This window comes from Lissotriton vulgaris, chromosome 1_1 (genome assembly GCF_964263255.1).
Source record: "Lissotriton vulgaris chromosome 1_1, aLisVul1.2, whole genome shotgun sequence".
NCBI lineage: Eukaryota > Metazoa > Chordata > Amphibia > Caudata > Salamandridae > Lissotriton > Lissotriton vulgaris.
The window spans coordinates 432,232,250-432,258,909 of record NC_141685.1 but is presented as its reverse complement, the minus strand read 5'-3'; the positions used below and the strand labels follow the sequence as shown (position 1 = coordinate 432,258,909).

At 45.5% G+C, this 26,660-nt stretch overlaps 1 protein-coding gene across 1 annotated transcript in view; it reads right to left on the bottom strand.

The window, feature by feature from the left end:
- FGGY (FGGY carbohydrate kinase domain containing) overlaps window positions 1-26,660 on the bottom strand; it is a 1,923,203-nt gene that overhangs the window by 556,056 nt on the left and 1,340,487 nt on the right. The window lies entirely within an intron of this gene.

Here is a 26,660-nt window from a genome sequence, read left to right as displayed (position 1 = left end):
TGCACATCCTCTCACTTTTCTTCCTCACACGTCTTTTTTCCAACCAACACTTCCAAACCATTCATCCATGGACGTACAAATGTATTGGGTGCCTATTTGCACTTGAGTGAAGCAAATGGTGACATTCCTGTAGCCCCACTGAGAGTCGTATGTAACACCGACACTAAATCTTCCAATTCCTTTTTCCCCTCTCACTCATTCACCAATGACAACTGTACATTATCCTTGATTACATGATTACACCTTTCTACCAAGCCATTACTCCTGGGATGGTACAGGGAGGTAGTCAGGTAGTCACATGTTTCACCCCCAGTTGTTCATGAACTTACCAAATTCTTCAGACGTGAATTGCACGGCATTGTCCTTAGTTCATTCAGATGTGATCCTTAAGTAGGAACAAATAACGTAAAAATGTTTCCACTTCCCCAGTGTTGACTCACCTGACAAGCTTTACCTCAAGCCAACGAGAATAGTCTACTAACACAATACCATATCTGTAGCTCTCTTTCAGCATATTCATGGGTCTAATGATGTCCATGCACAGTTTGACCCACGATTTCCCTAGCACAGGCACCGCTTCCACCGGATTTGGCACTGGCACCTGTCACTTATCGCTCACAGCACACGCTACACATTCTCTTAACCAATGTTCCACCTTCCAGTCCAATCCAGGCCACTAAAAATTGTACCCGATTCTCCTTTTCATAGCTCTCATGCCTACATGTCCCTCATGAGCCAACTTTAACACCTTCACTCGCACACCTTGAGGCACCACTAGTAAATTGGCCTGTCTCAAGATACCCTCAAACATACTCAATTCCTCAAAAAAACGTCCTAGTACAGTTTCAGAGCATCATCAACCTTTACCCAACCATGAAATCAATTTTTGTAGCACCTTATCCTGTTTTACTGCCTCTTTCCATTCTTTTTCCCTTATACATTCCTTCTCATTCATCATAGTACATGCCACCACACAAAAATCATCTTCTTTGGCCACCTCTACACCTACCACATGGGAAAACATGACAAACAGTCAGCAAAAATATATTTTACCCCTGGTATGCACTCCAGGTTAAATTGAAATTGCTGTAGCCTTTAATGCCATTTGGCAAATGGTGTGGGTCACCTGACAAGCTCCCAGAGTGGAGAATACATTGACCAAAGGTCTGTGGTCCATTCATAATGGGAAGTCCAAACCCCAAAGAGGCTTCCTAAAATAATTCACACCCCACCAACATGCCAGGGCTTCATGCTCAATGACAGACTATGCTCCTTCAGCTCACCGCAACGCACATAATGCAAATGCCACTACTTCATCTTTGTCATTTCTTGACTGCATCAACACAACTCCCAACCCGTATTGACTTGCATCCGTCACCGCTATACTCAGATCATGTGTATCAAGTGGTATAGCATACGTAACTTGTTCTGCTATCACACACAATTCTTTCTCCACCTCTTCTGTCCATTCAAACCTGACTTTTTTTTAGCAATGCCCTCATACTTTTCGTCTTCTCTGAACACTTTTGTACAAACTGCGCGTAAAATTCTAGCATCCCAAAAAATTATTATAACTGATCCTTATTTTGAGTTGCAGGAAAATCCTTTAAGGCCATTACCAAGCTTCCTTTTGGTTCCACTCCTTTTGTTGATGAACTGTGACCCGGGTAATCCACACTGGTCACACCAAATTGGCACTTACCCGTCTTCAATCGAATCCTTTATTCTTCAAATTAGCTAAAACCAATGTCAAAGACTTGTAACGTTCCACCTCTTCCGCACCAAAAAGCAATATATCATCCTGGAAGCATTTCACCTTGTCAACACCCTTGAACATAGCCCCGATCACACATTAGAACACAGATGAGGCCAAAGCTAACCCGGCCAAAGGGCATGTGCTTGAACCTAAGCACCCCATTGGATGTGACAAAGGATGTCAAATGATGTGAGTACCTGTGCAACACAATCTGATGGTATGTGTAGGACATATCGAGCGTAGTAAAAACTTTTGCCCCTTTAAGCATGGTTAGCATTTCGGTGATATTGGGTAGAGGATGTCTATCGATCCATATCCTTTCATTAAGTCTCTCAGATTGATACACATTGATACAAATTCTCAAAGTACCATTAGGCTTCCTGGCCAAAACCACTGGAGAAAGCCACTCCAAGCTCTTTATGAATTCTATTATGTTCAGTTGACATAACATCTCCAGTTCTTCTCTCAAGTTCACCATCATGGCTATGGGGACATGCCTTGTGAACAACGGGTTGGACTCCTGATTTTAATTTAATCTAATGGGTGAAACCTTTAATTTTCCCAAATCCACCACCAAATACTTCTGGAAAGGCTTCAGTCCAGGCACACTTCTTTTCAGATATCAGTCCCACCACATCCTTCCATAATTTAACTTGATCATGGCTGTTTGGATCAAGCATGATACCCAGATTCCTATGATTCAACCGACCCATAAAATTCAATCCTACTGCTGCTACATACACTGTACCGTCCGCCTTATTCCCTTTAAAATGTAATCTTGCATCAAACTCCCCCACCACTTCAATGGGTTTGCCACCACATGCTATTGGTTTCACCCTGGACTTTAGTAATTGTATATTGTGTAATCTTTTCTATTCTTCCATACTTATCGCACATGACATACAACGTAGGGGTTATCAAAGAAGAAAGATGGCGAGGATGAGTAAGGAGAGCGGCCATTGCGAGTAGGCAGCCACTGCAAGTAAGTGCCTTTTTTATTACTTTATAATTACTTTGGGAGGGTAGAGGGGCCGGCTAACTACGCTTCGCCACGGAACGCAGAGTATGCAAAACTACGTAAACTCTGCTGGCAGAATTAGAACCCTGTTACACCATCCAACATTGACTGTATCTCTGAATGTGCCCATGTGCGGTGCTCCACAGTCTTTCAGCTAGGTTTGGCTAAATAAATATCACATAAGCTTGAATATGCGTACATTCAAAAAGAAATATGTGGGGATAGATGAAAACATGACAGGGTAACAACAAAATTGAAACATAAGCAAATGCTTACAAGAAAACATAACAATTGGTGGAAGGTACAAAAAACCTACTGCTTTGTATATAGAGAGGGTTAAGAGGGGAATAGACTAGATTCCAAGAAGCGCACACTGGGTAATGTCCAAAATTTTAGTACCATTTTTAGAAGTCCTGTCTGCACCAGATAGATATCATAAGATGAACACACAGAGCTTTGACTCAAACTGTGTACGCCATACTTGAAAGTTCTGTTGTAGGTCACTAAGGAAATGGCTACGAGGCCACAAGCCTGTTGGGATATTGGAAGAAGAATAACCATTGTGAAGAAACACTGTTAGTCACTGTGCATTCTCACTAAATTTAGCAATTCTCCCTAAATCCTTGTGAGTAGAGCCTAGCAAGGGGATGTTGAGGGTGCTGCTGAATAAATCAATAAACCTATTGGATTTGGACTACTGTTCAAGAGTGTCCTTCAATATAAATATTAGCTCTTTTTCTTGTGCTTTTTTTATGCCGATAAATCAGACAAATCCATTTTCCGATATGTGGTCTTTCCTCCTTTGAATTCCAAGTTGCTGGTCATACTCCTCTTCGTTGTTGGACCATACAATCCTTGCTCTTCAAACGTTTTTCCTGCTTTCCATCTGGCGGTCATCAATATGTAATGTAATTTTCCTTAACATAGCAATTTGAATGCAGTATCTGAACATCTTGATTAAGTTCCCATCCACAGCCTAACCGTATTTCTTCACAATAGTTGGTCTTCTTCCAATACCCCAACATGCTTTCAGCCCTGTGACTTACAACATAACTTTCAAGTATGGCATTCACAGTTCTGGTCAATGCTCTGTGTGTTCATCTTATGATCTAATCTATCTGGCCGCAGATAGGACTTCTAAAAACGGTACTAACAATTTTAGGCATTATGCGGTGTGTGATTCTTGGAATCTAGTCTATTCCCCTCTTAACTCTCGCAATATACCAAGCAGGAGGTTTTTGCATACCTTGCCCAAATTGTTATGTTTTCTTGCAAACATTTGCTTAAGTTTCAATGTTGCTGTTACCCTGTAATTTTTCATCCATGACCACATATTCATGATGTATGTATGCGTATTCATGCTTATTTGTATGTGATATTTATTTAGCCAAACCTAGATGAAAGGATGTGGAGTACTACACATGGTCACAGTCAAAGATACAGTCAATTTTGGGTGGTATAACGAGGTTCTAATCTCATGAGTAAGTCCTGAAAGCAGAACAGAATCTTCATATCAGCTGCACCTCTTCCTCACTTCTCTTTCTGTAGCCAAAGCTCGGATTGAGCGAAATTTCAGGGACCCATACCATGCCTGATCCTGTTTCTAAAGGGATCTTTGAAGCACTGCTTGTTTGTCTTGCATTGCCACTGGAGCTCAGTTGTTCTCTTTGCATCTCTGGAAGTTTTAGAATGCCAAAGGCAATGTCAGCTCCTGTAGGGAGTAAGGCTGCATTTACATGGAAATCCAGAAGCTTAGCTCACTAGTTACTTGATTCCCATGTGACGCAAAGCCCCAGTAATATCTTCATCCTAGTTCGTTTAAATACACAGGAGCAAATGCCATAACTTGCCATATCAGGAGAAAGACATCAGGCCACGCAAAATACAAAACCACCTACCAAAAAATGGGTATGGCAATAAGGATGGCAACTTTCTTTCCTTGCATGATGCATTAAAATCCAATCCCTTGCTGGTCACTGAATAAACCTCAACATCATGGAAGGTAATCGAGCAGGTTTGGAACATCTCAGGGTATTCTAGTTGCTGCCTTCTCTCCCTTTTTGGGCAAGTGTCCATTGATTTAATGGGTGAAGCTGGAGGGCAGACTGTGGATTGTAGTGAGTAGCTGGTGAGAGACAATTTGGAGCTTCCCAGAGTATCCTGGCTGCTGCACTCTCTCCCTTGTTGTGGACAGGAAACGCACCAAGACCTGGAATAAAGGATGTCCTGACTGTGAAGACAGGGGCAATCTTCCATATACTACAAATGATCCTTAAACGGCTGTCTCTTCAGCTTTTTTCTAATTTGGGGATGCTGTTCTAGATCATGGGAGAATAGACAGAAAAGCCTTGTTTTTAATTTTTTCTCCATTTCCAGTCTGATGATGCATTCGCTGGGCGAGAACCTCTTTGCTCCTCCTTGCCCTTCATCTTGCAGCAGAATCTAGAACTCCTAGAGGTTTGCCTACTGACTCTCAGTAGCGGTGCGTCCATTGGGGCGTAGGGGCGTAGCCCCACTAAGAAAGCCCTGGACGCACCGTGGTTTCCGACTAAAGCAAATACATTAAATATAACAGCGCACGCACCGCGACTGAGTGTCTGCCAATGCGGTCGGACTTGGAGTGCGCAGGGGTTGGGGGGGGCGGGGCTGCTGGCCTGCTGCAGCTGCTTGAGTGACAGTCTGCAGCAGGCCAGCACTGTGCGCATGATATCACCGTGCGGCGGCTTGCCCGCGCATGCGCTGATGCCCTTAGGCATAGAGAAGAGGCCGGGGGTGAGGCTTCAGCCGGGCGGGTTCTAAAGGCTTCCCAGGGCGAGCAGTCCATGTGCCTTGCTAGCCAATCCTGGTGCTGCATGCAGCACCAGGATTGGCTGGTCCAGTGCAGGCCAATCACTAATTGGCCTGCACTGGACCAGCCAATCCAGGAGCTGCATGCAGCGCCAGGATTGGCTAGCAAATCAGTGGAGGCACTCTGCAGAGAGAGGGGAGAGGAGCAGCATGGCCACCGAGTTTGCCCCCAAGATCGTCCCCACGCTGATGACCCCAGACCCGCACTACATCGGAGGGTAAGTGCTCAAATATACTGCGTCTGCCGGCGCTCCTGAGCGACCGACATAATATTGTTGACGAGGGTGTGTTGGCACGGAAAGTTTCATTTAAAAACCCACAGCTACACCGGATCTGTGAAAGTGCTGATCTCTGGGACACTACAGCGCATACCTAATGCATATACCCTTAAGCTGGCCATTGCATATAATAATACGTCCGCATGTTTTAAAAGCCGCTAATTAGTACGTTGGTGTTATTTTGACATGTGTTGCAAGTCACTTCTGTTTGGTGCAAAGGTTAGAAGGTTAGACGCATGATTTCCCAAAAGAAACACCTCAATAAAAAAAACTACCTTTAAAGAGTAGACTTATTTTCAATGCAAAACAGGAAAAGTCACACATGTAAAACGAAGTTCAAGGAGGGTTGGGTCCATGTCAGATTCCCAGATATTGCTTTAAAATAGCTTACATTCAGTGAATCTAAACCAAACTCATTTACATCATCTGCGGTTAATCTGAAAATCTGGCACGGATCTGGCGTTCCTGGGACTATGTTGGACCTATCCCCTTTAAAATTAAAATCATGGCTGTGTAAAACTGAATGTTTCCCCACACTTTTATGAGGTCGACAGAAAGTGCACACTTTGAAGCTTGTCAGCGTTACAAAGCATTGCATCAAGCATTCTTTGCAGAACAATTTTCCCACAAAAGCTTTTTTGCAAGCAACTTTTTCCACTAAATGTGAGACTTTGTGGGAGTTGTTTCCCATGAACCTACTTTCTGTAAAACATATCCTTACAGTCTTCTTCAACGTCAGACAACTAGCAAAGCTTTAATAAAACGTAATGACAGTTGTGGAGAAATACCTTGAATTTGAATTTGAATTTAAAATATTTATATAGCGCAGCGTACACCATACGGTTTCTTGGCGCTTGGGAGGCATAGAAAGCAGGAGCAGAGAGATGAAAAGGAGGAAGGATTTACTGCGGGAAAGCTTGACTGAACAAAAAGGTTTTCAGGCCTTTGCGGAAAAGGGAGTAGTGTTTGGCCGACCATAGATGGTCGGGGAGGGAGTTCCAAAAGGCGGGTGCCAGGAATGAGAAATTGGACCCTCCCCACTTTTTCCTCTTATAGCGGGGTACCTGTAGGAGGGATTGAGAAGATGATCGGAGCTCTCTGGTGGGGACATATTCCTTTATCAAAGAGGAGATAAAGGCCGGGGCTGATCCCTGGCGTGCCTGGAAAACCATGCAACCGGTTTTAAAGAGGGAGCGTTGCCGAACAGGCAACCAGTGTAGCGCCTTCAGTAACGGCGTTGAATGATGGGAGCGGGGAAGGCCATACACTAACCGAGCCGCCTGATTTTGCACAAGCTGGAGTTTTCGTAAGCTATAGGCTGGGATGCCGTTGTACAGGGCATTGGCATAGTCCAGCCGGGAGATCACAAGGGCAGACATAATCAACTTTAGAGCCAAAGGGGAAAAGAAATGGGAGACAGTGCGGATAGTGCGGAGAGTGAGAAAGCAAGAAGAGACGACAAAACTGATTTGTGAGTGAAGGGTAAGGTGATTATTCATTTTAATACCTAGGGTCTTGACTGTGGGAGAGGGAGGGGGACCTAAGGAAGAGGGCCAAAATGAGGAGTTCCAGGGACTGGAAGAGCCACCAGTGAGGACCAGCTCGGTTTTATCCGGGTTCAACTTCAGGTGGTTGTGGCTCATCCAGTCCCTGATGAAAATCATAATAGTTTGAAAGTTAGAGATAGAGTGGGAGGAAGAGGAAAGATTGAAGACAAGCTGGAGGTCATCTGCATAATTATATACAGTGACCTCCAGCTGCTGGAGTGCGAAAATAAGAGGGTAGATATAAAGGTTGAACAAAAGGGGAGAGAGAGAGGAACCCTGGGGGACACCACAAGTGATCTTGAGTGGAGTTGCCGTGAAATCCCCCAGCCGGACCGCCTGGGTGTGATCCTGCAGGAAGGACGAGAGCCAGACCAGGGCTGAGCCCCCGATTCCCGCCGCTCTGATACGTGAAAGCAAGATGGAGTGGTCCACCGTATCAAAAGCGGCGGAGAGATCGAGGAGCACCAGAGCCTGATGTTTATTTTGGTCCATGCCCTCCCTGAGGTTGTCCAGGACCGACACCACGACGGACTCGGTAGAGTGCCTAGGCCGAAAGCCCGCTTGACAGGGCGCCAAACCCCCGGTTGCTTCCACGTGGGCGCTGAGTACCGAGGTAACATGGCGCTCAAGCACTTTGCCCAGATAGGGCAGCAAGGAGATGGGCCGGTAGTTAATTGGGGCGGATGGGTCGGCGCCAGGTTTCTTTAAAATAGGCACAATAGTGGCAGATTTGAGAGCTGGGATCACAACCCCTTGTGCAAGGGAACTGTTGAGGAGGGTGATAGGGGGCTGAGTGCAGACGGAATAGATCCGTTGGAGAATGCGGGCCGGACAAATATCGGCCGGAGAACCTGACTTTACTTTAAGGAGTGTTTCCAAAAATAGTTCTTCCGTGACAAGGTTGGACAGTGGGAGCTTTGTTTATCTGTGACGTGGAAACTTTCATATGTTTTTCTCTTTTTTAAGCTCTTGTTAAACAGTTTATAGTTTGGGACCAGTCCAACATCACCTTTTTCTTTTCTTTTAATAAATCGGATGTAAAATTGATCATCGCCATAATACAGGGACTGTTTGAGTTTCAAATGTATTGCTATAGAGTGTGAGAGGGTAGGAAGCCATTAATCAACATTAGACTTGAAGAGGGTGGTGGGGAGGCCATTGGGGCCTGGTGCTCTGTCTGGTCTTGAAGTTTTTAGAATATAATGTGAACCATGGCTACAAGATAATTCAGCATCTGTGGGGAAGCCCAATCTCCTGGTGATGCGGGCAATTAAGTTTATACCAGAGATTGAGTTACCTGGTTCCTTTTAATGCTGGCAATTAAGGTTATTTATAAATTGCCAGAATGCCTTTGAGCACCCCTGGCGGCACTATTGAATTTGATGTACTTGCATTCAATAGTGACTTCTTCGTGTGGCCCAAGAACCTGTTTAGCTCTATTTTCTGCTGTTCCAATTTTTGCATGTACCATATTGTACTGGTAAGAGGTCTACGCATAGGTACATTTCAGGCTATGTTGGGGCCTAGTGTTAACATGAACTTTGTAAGATCAGGATAAACAGTGTCACAAGTTGTTTGCGGAAGCCACTCTTCTAGAAGATGTGTAATTTCAAATGAATCAACAATGTCAAAGAACCCTGCTGGGAGAAAAGTATAGTCAAACACCGCATTTCGATAATGTGCTAAGAAATTTGTCTGTTTCAGCGGCCTGTTGCCAGGGAACCTTCCATTCAGAGAAGGAAAATTTAATGAAGGTAATGTCTTGAGAAGTCTAAGACCCCTGGGTTCATGCCTTTGAGGTGCAACTATTGTCCTGGGAATACCCCAGAAATTGTCAGTGCATGTAAGACATGGATGACCCATCAAATTGTATTTCAAGTTAAGGTTAAAATCCCCTGTTAGGACTGGTCAGTCATCTCTCTCCCTGTTGAGTAGTGAGCGAAGTGTTGTTTCAAGGCGCGTTGTAATATGTGCTTTAATAGTACTGTCAGACTGGAGATAAATACTTATTGGTAGGAGTCTGGAGAGAATAGACTGCTTTCCCTGTGATATGCCCAAATAGGCCTGTGATATTGCATGGCCTTTGTTAGATAGATATTCAGATCCCCACTGGCTCTACCCTTACTTAAAGGTTTAACAGCATTAACACAGAAACTCGGGAAGCACAAGGCAGAAGTGGGGTCATAGCACAATGGTTTCATTGACGTTAGCAATGCCAGATGTATGATATTAAAATACCTTAATTTAGTTAGGTGTCATAAAAGGCATGAGAGAAAAGACGCCTCTTAAACGCACCCCATTGTGATTTTCTGTGTAATCCGTAATGACTGCTATTCAAAATCGAGACAGCTGTGTGGGCTGTGTGGGCTGTGAGGGCTGTGTGGGCTGTGAGGGCTGTGTGGGCTGTGTGAGCTGTGTGGGCTGTGTGAGCTGTGTGGGCTGTGTGGGCTGTGTGGGCTGTGAGGGCTGTGTGGGCTATGTGGCTATGTGGGCTGTGTGGGCTGAGAGAGCTGTGTGGGCTGTGAGAGCTGTGTGGGCTGTGTGGGCTGAGAGAGCTGTGTGGGCTGAGAGAGCTGTGTGGGCTGAGAGAGCTGTGTGGGCTGAGAGAGCTGTGTGAGCTGAGAGAGCTGTGTGGGCTGTGAGAGCTCTGTGGGCTGTGAGAGCAGTGTGGGCTGTGAGAGCAGTGTGAGCTGTGTGGGCTGTGAGAGCAGTGTGGGCTGTGAGTGAGAGCAGTGTGGGCTGTGAGAGCAGTGTGGGCTGTGAGAGCTGTGTGGGCTGTGAGAGCTGTGTGGGCTGTGAGAGCTGTGTGGGCTCTGAGAGCTGTGAGAGCTGTGTGGGCTGTGAGGGCTGTGAGAGCTGTGTGGGCTGTGAGAGCTGTGTGGGCTGTGAGAGCTGTGCGGGCTGTGAGAGCTGTGTGGGCTGTGGTTCCCAATGCTTTGTGAAGGCTATTTCCCAACTGCTGTGCAACTTCTTCTACTCTTAGAGCTGAGATTTCCATGAAAGTCTTATAGTCTGAATTCAGCACCTGAGCGTAATAGGACGAAATGTATGGAGCTCTGTGGTTATACTGAATAAGAAGCTACCTATGTTATGCCATCTATTAATGTAATATCTGCACTTTCACAATTGCTTTATTAACCTTCCTGCTTTCTCAAATTTGCTTGAAAATGCACGATTTTTCTTCTTTTTTTTTCAAAATTTTCTTGGAGGGGGGGGGGGGATAATTCCCCCAAGCCCCCCTTTTGGGGTTCGGGCTCTCTCGCTGCGCTCGCTCGCTACGGTGCTGTATGCAAATCACTTTGCGCCTCACCACTTTTAAAGGTCACCCACCGCCACTGCTGACTCTCAGTGTAGCTTACAGTTGCCTTGTACTTTGCTACTATTGCCCTTTGCTTTGTGCTCAGCTAGACATCTGTTGTTTGGTGTTCCCAGATTAAATGTGCTTGCTGTGCTTTGGACTGGATGCTGGTTTGGTGCTTCTGACTATAGTTTGCAATCTTGTTCAGAGACCTTTCGGATATGACAAAGTTGCCGCTGTCTTATATACCATGCAGCAGTGAAGTCACAATATTCTTGTTTTAGTCTTCTAGTGCAAACCCATGTGGTAGGAAAGGGAATTGTGTTTGCTAGTCTGATTGTGTCTGTGGTAAAATTGTCATTTACACATACTGTCTCGTACACCTTTAATTAGTGAAGACTTTTAACTGTCATTAAGTTGCTTTTTGTTCTTTGTTCAGAGGAAAGGTTTATGAAAGTCAATACAGTTGCATTTAGCCCTCATATAATGAGGCTTGGTAGGTGTTCACTGCTGAAAGCACCATTGTTTTGACATGTTTGGGAAAGCTTGTTTTGTCTCGTCTCTCTCTATTCTGGCAACTAAACTAACATTGCTAATCGTACTTATTCATCAACAATGAAATAACATGGCATGTGCTCATAAATAAAGAGAATCACACGAAAGCCAGGGCAGTTCGCAGTTGTTTTGAGAAAAACTACTGAATCATGGTGCACACATATAAGCATGATGTAGAAATACAAACTAAACCGACTGCTGAGCCTATCACAACTCCCATATCCTTTCGGAAGACAAACATGTACCTGTTGCATGCATTTTTTTGAGCTGCGCTATTCTCTCCCATGTTGATGTATATCTAAACAAAAATGTATTCTTTGGATGTTGAGGATTATTTGCATAACTTAATCTTGTTCATTTGCATTTTGGGTGCTTAGCTTAGTTTATGTTTTTTCTTTCCATTTTTAAGTCTTACCAATGCCCTGCAACTTGTAAACCACTTTGTTTACATACAAGGTCTTTACGCCCTTCCAGTACTTACCATTGGTTGGCTTAATTGTCACTCTCTTCTCCTTGCTTCTGATTGGTCAAAATATGATGATTTCACTCTCTCTTCACATGCATTGACCAAGTACAACTTCCTGTCAGTGGAAATTTCCTTCTGCTGGTCGAGTGTTTCTGGGGGTACTTTTTTAATTTAAATTGTAGCACTCCATATAGTGCATGTATTTGCAGGCCATCTTCCCTCCTCCCCTCTTCCATTCTGCATCATTGCTTGCCTGTCCCCCTCCCATGTTCCTGCCGTGTCGACTTTGCTTGTCGTGTCCCAATTCGCTTCCAGTGTTGTTGCTTGACCTGGTACCCACCTCCCCCATGTGTTGCTTGCCCAGTCCGCTCCTGTGTTGTTGCCCTGCCATTGTTGCTTGCTCTAAACCATTCCCCACCCCTCCATTATGGCTTCCTTCCTCCTCCACACATATCCACCATTGTTGCTTGACCCATGCCCCTCCTCATCTTCATTACTGGCCCTTTACCACTGCTTCTTCTCCGTCATTCCTTGCCAATTCCTCTGACCCCTACCCCATTGTTGCATGTCCCTTCCCCTACCCACTCCTTCCAGACAAAAAAGCACTATGTCATGGCCAGCTCAAGCCACATCACAGTGCTTTTTTTCCTAAGCATTGCGAAGCCAATAGGTCTCACTTATGCAAGATCTATTGGCTTTGTCAATATGGAGGGAAAAAACCACGGGTAAAGCCAGTGGGCTTAACATAGGGGAGGCCTAATGGCTTTGCCAATGCTAGCTTATTGTTTAAATGGGGCATGCGCTGCCTTAGTCCTTCACATTTTTACCCACCAGGATGTTCTCCATCACTATGCCACTTAGGGGTAGATGTATCAAGCTTTTTTCTTGTCGGAAACGCTGCGATTCGCAAAATAGCAGCGTTTGCGACAAGAAAAACGTAAAATTAGATGTATCATGCTAAAAGTTTGCAATATTAAGGAATCGCAAATATAATTCCATTTTGCAGTAGTAGCAGTAACGCGTGTCAATCAGAATAAGGAAGTAGTTGACCTCAAATTACGTCCACTTTGGCTCTAAAATGTGTTTTTGGGCTCAGCATGAGCAGCAAACACCACCTTAAATGAATCACTGAGTAGCTCCTCTCTAAATGATATATCTCAAAGCAGCTGTCTAGTGTGCAAGTTTAGAAACACAGCACTGCCAGAGCCGCACCAGCATTGTTGTGCACCATTCTTCTGTAATTGTCAATCACTTAAATATGGCTGACAGTCGAGGTAGAAGGAACAGACCAGAAGCTTTGCCTCTTTTGGTTGTGATGTATACTCTTGTTGAATAAACGTTCTACTAGCGACAGAGCCTCGCATTTGTTGAATTTGTAGGGGTGTGTGGATTTGCATAGTTCATTAATTTGCAAAGCTCATGAAGTTTAATTTTTTTTTTTAAGGAGAGAATAAATGGCAATTCGAAGCAGCAGAAAACCTTTCCGCTGCAGCAGAAAAAACTTCACTTGCAGCTGAGTGCCCCGCAAAGCAGTGGCAGCAGTCCCCTTGCCCTTGTTTGTACTTATTTCATACTTCAAAGACAGGGCACTGTGTCACCCCTCACCAACCATATACTTAGAGCCTCCGATCGGATCGGATCGGACCTGAAACTGGTTCAAGAGAATCCTGTGCAAACCTACCGGAACCCTGCTCGACATTCTCGGTGGTCAGCCGCTGCCTAGTGGGGTGATCTGAGGCAGAGGTGCATCGCAGCCCGGAGCGGAGGTTGAGGTACGCTGCAGCTTCCACGGGATGATTTGCTGGCCGGACAGGCTTCACCTCCGAGCTCCCAGGCTGTGATTTCGGGCACAGTGGGTGAATGCGCACGAACCGCCCCCCCTTCCGCCATGGTCCTGCTGGTACAGGGGTCTGCAGAGTTGGCGCGTGAGTTTGTTCGGCTGACCACTGGAGCATTCACCCGGAGTTCCGCTGCTGCAGCTGATAGTTGAGCCGCCAGCTTGCCGACATAGCCTCGAACTCCCCGGATTGCCAGGTCGAGCTCGCGTTGCAGCGTAGAGATTGCACCTCCGCCCTCCCGGCTGCTGAGATCCTGGATGCCGGTCGGGTAGAGGGCCGTAGTAGTAGTAAAGTTAGGACTCCTAACTTTAGGACTCCTAAACTGAGAAAAATCCTAATTTTAAGACTTTCGGTATTCACAGAAGGCATTTAGGGGTCCTAAAGTTAGGACTACTAACTTCTGTGAATACCGAAATGAGTAAGTGCCTTCTGTGAATACCGAAATGAGTAAGTGCATTCTGTGAATACCAAAATAGTAGTAAGTTTAGGATTGAGTCTTAAGTTCTTTCTGTGAATCGGGCCCTGAGTACTTGAGACTGTTGGACATTCTAAATAGTTTTACCTGTCGTTATGATGTTTATTTGTGTGTTCCATGTATTCGTACTTTTGCATAATCTGTAAAGCGCTCTGATACCCTCTGTGGTCATGTTCGCACTGTATAAAACTTTCAAAATAAAATAAATAAATAAACCTGCAATCATCCCTGCTGTGAGGCTCCCCCAACTATACCCCAGCCACCACCTCTGTGCATGCCCTACACCTGCCACAATTCAATTTACCCTCCAAGCCCCTCTCTACACACAGGAAGTCTAGCACACAAGAAATCTGCACCAAGAAATCTGGAGCTTTGCTGTGGTCAGATGTGCAGTTAAATGCAGCTTGACCAAAGCCTGGCACAATCTTGGGGCGTAGGCAAAACTTTTGTATAACCCTAATAAATGTCAAGAAGTCTTCAATCAATCAATCAGAACATTTGTAAAGCCCACTACTCACCCGGGAGGGTCTCAAGGTAATGGGGAAAAGGGGGAGGGGTGCTGCTACTGCTTAAGTAGCCAGGTCTTGTGAGGAAATAGAAATTTTACGTGGCCAGTGTGTCCCCTGCATGCACCCTATATATGTACATGTACCCCATGTATGTCCATGTCACCATGCAATTCCCTTCCCATGCCTGTAATAATAATGCCTCTGCATTTCCGTTCAATGTTAGCATGTTAGTTACCAGGCCCTCCATGAAGGAAACATTAATTCTGCACTGAGGCCTATGTTGCCAATGTATTTACATGGTGCACCTTTAAAGTCGAAATGAGCACGTTTTGTGGCTCAGTCGAGCCAGGACCCGAATTCAGGCTCCATGCCTCCTGACACTCTGAAAGCTGCAGTTTAGTTATGTATCCCTGACCTCTCACATACTTCCTGCTCAGCCGAGAGGTGCCCAGCCTGGCCTGCCAAGACAGTATTTTGCCTACAGTTATCTGCTCTGCTCTACAGAAACACATTCCTGCTCAATGAAAAGGGTAAATATATTCCGCCTGCAGAAGATAGGGCCTAGTCTTTCTGTCTCCATTCAAGTGATTTACAGAACTCACATCCATAGTAGGCCCATGGCCCCAAGCAATGCACGAGGAAATATATGCACACATTAACATTTAGTGATGAGCAGCCTTTGCTCGAGCGACCTTTAAGTCAGATAAAACATCCTCCAAACTCAAGATATCAGATAATACCAGAAGTGCAGGTCGTCCTGACATCCAAGACTTCCCTACTAGCACGAAAGTCAGCTCCCCCCAGCTTCCCCCAGTTATACGTCAATTCTACGTCATGACCAAGTTTGCGCACACAAGTAGGGTAAAGGTTCCTGCTGACCATGCAGACCCCCTCCATGTATCCACCCATCTATGACACACCTATGACTCATCAAGTGAACACCCACGTGTACGCCTTCTTACACGCCCTTTCCACGCCCATGTGCTCTTATCTCTCTCTTTCACTTGCTCCGCCTGGAGCGCTCCGCCTCTCTATGCAAGTTAATGTATGTTTTAAGTATAAATAATGAACTCTGTGAATAAAGTTCAGATGACGATCCTTCCTGATCCCTAGTGGTGATGGAACCCAATTCTCCCTTAACTCGAGTTACTGAATAAAGCCCTTCTGAATAGGACACCACAGACTCTGCCTCTCATTATATGCATGATCCTTGTTAATGTATAGAAATTCTGACAGGGTAATTATTTTATTTACCACATAATCTGGCGCCCGAACAGGGACCAGTCCCCTTCCCCACGCGCCGGAGATGTAGGTCCACCCCTCTGCCCCCTCCTACAGCCGTGACAGACTTCAAGTGTACATGACAGCGGGACTTTCTGCCTACTCCCTCAGGCCGAGGGAGGAGACGGAGACTGCGACCAGGCATCCACACGAGGCAGTGAGGATTGCGGACCATCCCAACCAGAGCCCAAGTCGAGAGAGCAAGGTCCGAGGTATCCCGAGGCCCACCTGTTCCGAGGCGCATGCGCAGCAGCAGCAGGCAGCAGGCAGCAGCAGCGGCAGTATCGAGTTCATGCAGTATCAAGTTTCTGAGGCCTTCAAGTTCTGCTTCCCGGTGAGTACCGTTATTGGGAACGCATAAAGACGGGTTCATTTATTTGAGCCCGGTAAAGACGTGTCTGGGTACACAGACACGGTAAAGACGTGTTCCTTTCAGTGGGCACGGTAAAGACGTGTCTCTTTTCGAGACCGGTATGGTTGTACTGTTTTGCAGTACATAAAGTAAACAGTTTTTCAGGTTCTTGTTTTTCCCCATGTACTAGTTAGAATGTATCTGTTTTTATTGTTTTAGTGTTGTTGCATGAATGGTTGTTTTCAGTCGATTCTTGTGTATATTGTGTTTTCGTTAAAGTTAAGTTCCAACATGCCACTGTTTTCGAAATTACGTCAGATAGGGACCAGGAAAGGGATACTCGAAGAGTCAGTTCCAGTCCCGCCTAGAGACACTCCTGGTCATTTTATGTATCAGAAGCATGGGCTAGATGCCATACTGTTTTTAGACTTATGGGTAGATTACACGAAGGATCTAGAAGAGAAGTATAGATGGCCTGCCTCAGGAACATGGGATGCTGAATGCATTATGAAAGTAGAGGAAGCACCATGGAAAAAGAAAGTTAGACCGTCCCAGAAAGATGCCATTGAGTTATGGCGTAAAGAAGCGCATAGGAGAGCAGAAAAAGAATTCCACAAAGCAGAGAGAAGTAAGGAAGCAGCGGAAAAAGCCTGAGAAAAAGAACTAAAGGAAGAGGGGGAACGGGTCAAGGCGGAACAAGCAGATAGAGAAAGAAATGCCCTCATTACAGGCATGTATCCCGTCCTCACTGAAGGACTAGCTAAAGTGACCCCCTCAGAAGTACCTAGTAATTTGCCGCCACCACTGATACCGACTAAAGTACGTAGGCATAGACAGACAGAAGCTGAGGCTTTTATTTCCTCCTATCTAGCGGAGCCTGCTCCGGATTATGTAAACGCAGAATTCCCTCCTCCTGTCCCATCTGTCAACAATACTTTTTTCCCTCCGTCCCCAACACAGGATCAGCTTACACAACTGCGACCTCCAGCGACCGTGAAAGACGACTTAGGACAAGGGGCAGTGGGAGGGGGGCCACCAGCATCTCCACAAACACCGCCAGCATCCCGAGCACTGCAAGAGTTAGGACTACAACGAACGCCACAAATGACAGCATCACCCTATAAGCATAATGTAACGATTTCACATTGTATATATGATCCAGTACCAGGTGTGGGTGCAATGCTCGTGTTCTCACTACGATTAAGACGCGCTGTAGAGTATCTGATCACACTACCAGGCATGAAGGACAATTTAGACAAAATATACCATTTCATTAGAACGGGGGAGGGACCCGAGAGTATAGAAGAGGCCATGGAACAAAGAAAGGTAGAGGTACAACGCACAATTTTACGTTTTTTGATTAACTGTCTGATCAGGGAACAAGACCAGCCAGACAAAGGAGTAACTAGAGGTATGACTGATTGGAGTGACAACATAGCTGCCGGTAAACATGATACAGTGGGAAAGACAGAATGCATGTACAGGAAAATACGAAAAGAGATTCAAAACTTACACAGGAAAGAGTCTGACGAGAAAGAGGATTCAGCATCAGATGCTGAGCTTGAAACAGAGGAAATAGGTAAAATAAATTACGTAGGCAAAGCACGACCGTTTGACAGGCCCATATGCCTCGACTACCGCAAAAAGGGACCTCCTATAAAAGAAAGATATTCCCTCGAGAATCTATTCCAAGCTACTGAGAACGCACTAAAAAGACGAGTAGAGTGCGATAGACTCCACACCGTACATGAACAGGAATTAGCCCGGTCAGCCGTTCAATGGGTGTCTAATGCCAACATATATAACGGTGACGTAGTGGCTCAGACCTTTTTGAGCCTTCCTCCGAACGAACAGCGTTTGGCTGGTATTTACATGGTTCAACATCTGATCACGTTGTACCAGAGTCAATATTCTGATCCCGGTCCCTTGTATAAATTACTGGATGATATATTACTAGATAGATGGATAGGCCTAGGTACCGAATTAATTAATGTCATTCTGGATCAACGACATAAGTACTTGACTTTTCTGACCACGTGCATGATTCCTGCCCCACACCACGACAGAAAGAGCTTCCACATAGACAGACAGAACCCCCTACGAGAGGTTCATCCCGTTAAAAATACAGCCAGTGAGCTCCAGCGAGTATACGTTTACAAACCCTTGACGAAAAGAGAAATACTGGAAATGAAAAAGATGTTGCCCTGCCATGATAAAGACCTAGGGGGGTTCCACCGTGAATTAAAAGACATTCTCCGCATAGGGGATTACACGTACGCTGACATCATTAAATTATTGAAAGTACTGTTACCTGCAGGCATTTATGAAAAGCTTAAAGAGTAAGACTGGGAGGTGGGAGAGAAAAAGATAAATTGGACAGAATTGGAAACTGAGGATAAAGGCCGGCACCCTGGTGTTGGTCTTGGGGAAAAAGCTAAAGCACTACCTGAACTCTTGATACAGGTCCTGTCGAGATTATTGATTACTAGAAAGGAAGATTGGGATGCTATTTCAGCCTGTAAACAGAAACCAGACGAAGACACTAGTGATTTTTATTCTAGATTCGAGAAATTTTTTTCTATTAATAGTGGCCTTAAGCCAAGTAGTGAATCATATCCACATCTTTTTGTGAGCAAACTGGTAGAGAATTCCTTACCCCCGATCAAGAATAGAGTACTGAAGGTTGAGAGTACCTGGCAAGCAAATAGCCCTTCCCAAATGTTGCAAATGTTACAATACCACCAGAACAGAATTAGAGAGGAACAGGAACATGAAAAGAGACGCATGAAAGATACGAAAATGAAAGTGCTAGTTGCACAATCGGTACCAGCTAATGGGAATAAAAAGGGCACGCCACCTGTTTAAGGGAACTGTAATTATTGCAAGCAACCAGGTCACTATGTAAATGAATGTGCTGTCCTGAAACACAATATAGCTACAGGCAAGACAAAAGAAAGACCGCATCCTCCTAGACAGAATAGCACCCCACAAAACACGCAACAGACAGTAGTTCTACCCCCACCAGTAGCCGCCACACAACAAGTCACGCAACAAATGTACCAGTACGCACAGTCAGACTATCCAGAATATCAACAGTACTTATGAAACAGCCTAGAGGGGGAGGTTGGCTTGCCCCTTATTGAAGTTCCTGTAGATCAAGAAGGTCCCTATGTACATAGTCGTGTATTGGGAAAAGACAGAAAATTTCTGATTGACACAGGGGCGAGCAGGACTACCATCAGTCATGACGAGGTTCCAGGGGCACCCCTCTCAGGCTCACAGAATGTTTCCCTGGGATTTTCAGGAAAGCCTATTGTTAACGAAGTGTCAAAGCCAGTTTCCCTAGGAGTCGGTCCATTGTCCAGTACCACAGACTTGTTACATACTAAGTCATGTCCAGAAAATTTGCTTGGTATAAAGACATTGAAAGAACTAGGAGCTGCTATATGTTGTTCTCCGGAAGGAGTGCGATTGTTTTTACGTGATTTTAAAGGACATTATGTGTTGAAAGATTTTGATCCCAGACTCCAGAATGTACCACAGCATTTATGGGCACAAGGTCCGACTGACGTAGGTTACATGCACATTACACCACACCGTGTCACTCTCAAAACAGGAGTAGTACTGCCACGAATCCGACAATACAAGTTACCACCTGATGCCGTAGTAGCATTACTGAAAATTGTTGACGAACTCATTGCACAAGGAGTGGTAGTAGAAACTGACTCAAATGTATGTAATTCACCTGTCATCCCTATTCTTAAACGAACAGACCCTAATGCACCACCAGTCTACAGACTAGTGATTGATCTTCGAGAACTGAATAAATGTATAATACCACAATACCCAGTGGTTCCAGACATTTCTTCCTTACTGACTGCAATTGATTCCGAGGCGACGTTCTTCACTGTAATTGATCTAAAGAACGCCTTCTTCAGTGTCCCAATCCATCCAGAGAGCCAATACCTTTTCGGATTCAGTTTAAATGGACGCAGCTTTAAATTTACGAGAGCTCCTCAAGGATTCACAGAAAGTCCAAGTATTTACAGTCAAGCATTGAAAAGACAACTAGACAGTATTCACATGCCTGCCAACACCGCACTGCTCCAATATGTAGACGACATTCTGATCACAGCACGTACAGAACCAGACTGCGAACGTGCATCACTGACAGTCTTATACTTTCTGGCAGACAAGGGGCACAAAGTGTCCCCTTCGAAGTTACAATTCTGTGCACAGCAAGTGGTGTACCTTGGTCACTTGCTGTCCAAGAGGGGTAGACAGCTGACACAAGATCGTATTCAGTTAATTGCTAATCTTTCACAGCCCAAGACACAAAAGGAAGTACGGGCCTTCATTGGCCTCACTTCTTACTGCAGACAATGGATTCCCCAGTATGCCTATCTAGCCAAACCACTCATACAGCTAACAACACAGGAGGCAGCGTCTTCGACTGTCCTCCCTTGGACACAAGAACATACACTTGCCTTTGAAGAATTGAAAAAAGCCCTATGTCAAGCACCAGTTTTAACGACTCCCTGTTACAGCAAGCCTTTTACGCTTTTTGTCACTGAACGAGATGGAACAGCATTATCTGTTCTCACACAAGATCAAGCAGGAAAACACAAGCCTTGTGCTTATTTTTCTAGTACATTGGATCCAGTGGCCCAGGCTCTGCCTGCGTGCCTGAAATCAGTTACAGCAACAGCCCTAGCAATAAGACAGAGTGATTCCATAGTGTTAGGACACCCCCTGACAGTACAGGTTCCACATTCAGTGGAAGTTCTCTTGAACAGGACACAGACACAACATCTGACGGTAGCGAGACTGACAGGATATGAACTGACATTATTTCAGCCACACATAGAGATCAGACGATGCAACATTCTGAACCCTGCTACACTCTTGCCCTCAAGCACAGTGAACACTGCACCACATGACTGTGTGGAAGTAATTAATACAGTGACGAAACCAAGACAAGACTTGACAGACATTGCATTGCCAGACCCTGACCTGACACTTTATGTGGATGGTTCATGCATGAGAACAAGCGCAGGAGAGTTAGTGGCCGCATATGCCGTGACCACTGATACTGAAGTCATAGAGACACAAAGAATAGACACATTGTCAGCACAAGCAGCAGAGCTCATTGCTCTGACACAAGCCTGCATACGAGCCAAGAACTTGAAAGTAAACATATATACAGATTCACAGTATGCCTTCGGGGTCGTTCATGACTTCGGATTGTTATGGCAGGAGAGAGGTTTCCTGACCTCTCATGGGGCCAAAATTCAGCATGGTCCCCTTATTCAGGCTCTGTTCGAAGCTATACACTTGCCTACAGCCATAGCCATCATGAAATGCAAAGCACACGTGAAAGTCACAGACACCATTTCCCAGGGTAACGACCTGGCAGACCGAACAGCTAAACTTACAGCCCAGACACCAACCGACACGACAAAGACAGAAGTACCATCACTGACAAACAGCATGACAGTCAGGGATCCCTCACAAGATGTACTTGATATACAGACACATGCCACTCCAGACGAAATAAAGAAATGGACTGAACACGGAGGGGTCCAGACTGACCAGGGTTGGATGACAAAAGGCAAAGCTACATGGTTTCTCCCTGACTCTATGGTTCACGTCATCATAAACACAGCACATAGTCCAGCACACTTAGGAGAAAAGGCTATGCTAGACAGTTTACAGAATATTTGGTTCAACAAGCACCTGCGTGCAGCAGCTAAACAGAAAGTACGCACCTGCATGATTTGTTGCCAGTTCAATCCAGGCAAAGGCATTCCGGTGGAACAAGGTGGATTTCATCCCCCTGACCACCCTTTTGAAGTCCTCCAGATGGATTATATCCAGATGGACAGATGTAGAGGATACAAATATGTCCTAGTAGTCGTATGTGCACTATCTAGATGGACAGAAGCGTACCCAGTCCCAGATTACACTGCTGTAACCACTGCCAGGCAGTTGGTTCGAGAATTCTTTCCACGTTATGGATTGCCCCGTGTCGTGTACTCAGATAACGGTCAGCCATTCTCCTCTGAATTAATGAAACAAGTATCTCTTCTGTTAGGTTACCAGTGGAAGTTCCATTGTGTACGACATCCAGAGGCAGCCGGACTTGTTGAGAGACACAACCAGACACTTAAGACAAAATTAGCGAAAGTCTGTGCAGAAAAAGGCGTGGATTGGATGGTAGCCTTGCCGGTTGCCCTCTTTTACATGCGTATGGTAGCTCATTCCAGAACAGGACTGTCCCCTTACGAAGTGGTTTTTGGTAGACCACCGAATATGTGGGGTACGCCTATGCCAAAGAAAATTACTGATGTTGACAGTAATATGCGGACAGATTACCTGGCTTCCTTGATGTCTGCAGTCCTCTCTTGTCGTTCACAGGTTTCAGCCGCCTTCCCCGACAACACCCAAGTCAAAGAGCACACCGTCGTTCCTGGAGACGTAGTGCTGGTACGGAATTTTGATCGTTCAAGCCCTCTCGAGCCCCGCTGGCGAATGCCGAAGTTAGTACTGCTTACAACGAGGACTGCCGTCAAGGTCGAGGGACGTAAGGGCTGGATCCATGCCCAACACGTCAAGAAATTCCATGGACATAAAGGAACTGTGATCGAAACTAAGGACTGCCCCGAAACCAGTGACTCAAAGCCCCCTTTGCTAGAAAAGACTCTGCAACAGGAGTATAGGTCCAAATTACGGTCTAGTAAGTCAGACAGCGTTTAATTGTTTAAGTCCACCCTGTGGTGAATCGGTTAGACAGGTTCCTGACATGTATAAGATCGTAGACCAGAATAGCAGACAGAGAGATAAGAAAGAGAAATACTGCAAGACCTTACGCAGTAGATGTATATTAACTCTGATTATTATGTTTCTTCTAAGTATATCGATTATATGTATCAGCCTGACGCTACATGTTTTCTTTCCTCCTATTGGTTCACATATACACTCTTCCTTTAATGACACTGTAGAGCACACATTCAGTGACCTGCCACCCCATGAACTGCCATATCGACTAGCACTGCGCAACAATACTTTTATTCGAATGTTGCACCATTCTCATCAAACCAGCAATGTAACGAATTGCTGGGTATGTGGCCGACTCCCACCTTATCAGAAAACGAAGGGAGTTCTGCCCCTCTTTCCTTTCCCGTTCTCGCACAATGGTTCGTGTGGAGCATGGTTTGCTTTAATGTCATCACAAGACAGAAAGTTCACAGATTCCCAGAGCGATTGGGTCTGGGGAGATTTAAATAAAGTAATGAATAAAGCATGTTTTCCAGACGAAGATGGTCTTCCCCAGAAGAAAGGGACCGATCTAGAAAATGAAGTGTACGAACAAGGAAATGCTTCCCTTACCTTTATGATCTTGAACGTCCAGTCCGAGAAAAATACAGGTCCACCGTTCATAACAGTCTTACCAGTAAAAGGTGAATTTTGCGTTAGAAAGAAGGGATCCGTGCATTTGGGACACAGTAATTGTAATACTGTAATTGAGTTCAATGATAAAGGAAAGTCTACTTTCAAAGCTTCCCGCCATTCCTATTTCATTTGCGGTCAGACAGCCTATGTACGTCTGCCCTTAGACTGGGGTGGGACGTGTTATATTGCGTTCCTACTGCCACCTGTTTTCCTAGCCCCATCCCATTATCATCGAGATTCCCGACTAGTACATGTTAGAAACAAGAGGGAGACTGATTCCCCAGTTGTCGATCAGACTGAGACAGCTTTAGAGCAATATACAGATTTCAATAAAGGATTCTTTTTCTTCATAGGTCCCATCCAAAACAGTAAATTAATACGCAGGTTAACAAGAACTCTTGAAGCAGTAGTAAATGAGACTGCATCTGCTCTGGCGAACTTGACAGAGGAGCAGTCTGCGATGAGACTTGTTGTTCTCCAGAACCGCCTTGTTCTTGACGTATTCCTGGCAGATAGGGGTGGAGCTTGTAGAGTGATCGGCTCCAGTTGTTGCGTGTTTATTCCTAATAACGCGCCATCCGTGTATGCAGCAATAACAAGACTCCACAAGATAGCTCACGAGATACATCAGAACCCAGGCACATGGACTTTGTCCGGTTGGCTCTGGAGTGTAATATCAGCATGGGGATGGAAAGTATTGTCGTTCCTAGGACTGATACTGCTTGTTATATTCAGTTGCTGTCTCTGTATGCAATGTGGCCCAGCGATTTGCGGCTTGTGTGCCACTGCCTGTATTCCCCGTCCACGTATTCAAAAGAAGAAAGATGAACAAATGATGCTGTATGATCAGATATACGGTATCATGAATATAGCTGTGTCCTGAAGGGCACAGTAGGGGACAAGGAGGGAATGAGGAAATAGAAATGTTACGTGGCCAGTGTGTCCCCTGCATGCACCCTATATATGTACATGTACACCATGTATGTCCATGTCACCATGCAATTCCCTTCCCATGCCTGTAATAATAATGCCTCTGCATTTCCGTTCAATGTTAGCATGTTAGTTACCAGGCCCTCCATGAAAGAAACGTTAATTCTGCACTGAGGCCTATGTTGCCAATGTATTTACATGGTGCACCTTTAAAGTCGAAATGAGCACGTTTTGTTGCTCAGTCGAGCCAGGACCCGAATTCAGGCTCCATGCCTCCTGACACTCTGAAAGCTGCAGTTTAGTTATGTATCCCTGACCTCTCACATACTTCCTGCTCAGCCGAGAGGTGCCCAGCCTGGCCTGCCAAGACAGTATTTTGCCTACAGTTATCTGCTCTGCTCTACAGAAACACATTCCTGCTTAATGAAAAGGGTAAACATATTCCGCCTGCAGAAGATAGGGCCTAGTCTTTCTGTCTCCATTCAAGTGATCGGTGGGTGTTGGTGCTGCTCCCAGTGCGGTCGGCCACCAGGAGTTTTCCGAAGCCGAGGGGGTGGGACCAAGGATGAGGACTTCCGTCTTGTCCGAGTTCAGCTTCAGACAGATGTTTGTCATCCATTCGGCGACTGCTTTTATTACTTCGTGGAGGTTGGTTTTGCCAGTGAGTTGGTCCTTGGTGAGGGAGAGGATCAGCTGGGTGTCGTCGGCATAGGAGATGATGTTGAGGTCGTGCAGTCGGGCGACGTAAGGGAACGGACCCATGTAGATGTTGAACAATGTTGGGCTGAGGGATGAACCTTGGGGTACGCCGCAAATGATCTTGGTGGCATCGGATCGGAAAGGGGGAGGTGGACGCTCTGGGTTCTACTGGAGAGGAAGGAGGTGGTCCATTCCAGTGCCCTGTCTCGGGTCCCTGCATTGTGGAGGCGTGTGCCAAGGGTGCTGTGGCAGACAGTGTCGAAGGCGGCTGAGGAGGATGAGGGACGCGGTTTCGCCGTTGTCCAGTAGGGCCCTGATGTCATCGGTTGCGCGATGAGGGCAGTTTTGGTGCTGTGGTTGCTGCGGAACCCAGACTAGGACGGGTCCAGGATGCTGTTCTCCTCGAGGTAGCAGGTCAGTTGTCTGTTGACGGTCTTCTCCATGACCTTTGCCAGGAACGGGAGCAGAGATATGGGTCGGAAGTTCTGGAGGTTCTTTGGATCAGCCTTGGGTTTTTTTGAGTAAGGCGTTGATCTCAGCGTGCTTCCAGCTCTCCGGGAAGGTCGCGGTCTTGAAGGAGATGTTGATGGCCTTGCGGAGATGGGGTGCGATGGTGGCACTGGCTTTCTTGAAGATGTGTGGGCATGGGTCTGATGGAGAGCCGGAGTGGATGGTGTTGATGATTTTGATGGTGTAGTCGTCGTTTATGTTGGTCCAGGTGAGCAGGGGATTGGTATGGATGGTGGCCGTTGGGTCGGGGGTCTCGGTCTTCAGAGTACATTTGCTTTGCTCAGGACGTCCATTAGCATTTCTAGGAAACTGTCTGTGCAGTGCAGAACTGCTGACTCCAGATGAGACATAATAACTGAGTGCTGCAGCTTTAATTTGAAATGTACACTATACTCTATATGCACCTTGCGCTAAAACAAAATGTCTCTTCAATCTCATACTTAGAGCCTCTCCAATTCCGCAGTCCATCACTCCAGTAACAGACCATCAACATATTTGTTTCCATGACATTCGCTTGACGGAAGTCTGTGTTCCTTTGATATAATACAAGGGATTCTGCAATCCCTGTATTCAAAACTCATATCTATTTTTTAAATACATTTATTTGGTGATTTGTGATGCACCCAGTGGCTAATTATAAATTATCAATTATAATACTTAATACAGTTGAACTCTGATGTCACAACACTTGCTGCCAGAGCCAGCAACCAAGGAGAAAATCAGGCCACGGAATATAATTAAAGCAGCTGTTTTGAAATATTCTAGCAGCTGTTTTGAAATGTTTTCCTGTTTACTAGCTGTACAGTGGCAAGCAGAAAGGAGACATTGATACAACATGCTTATTTTTTA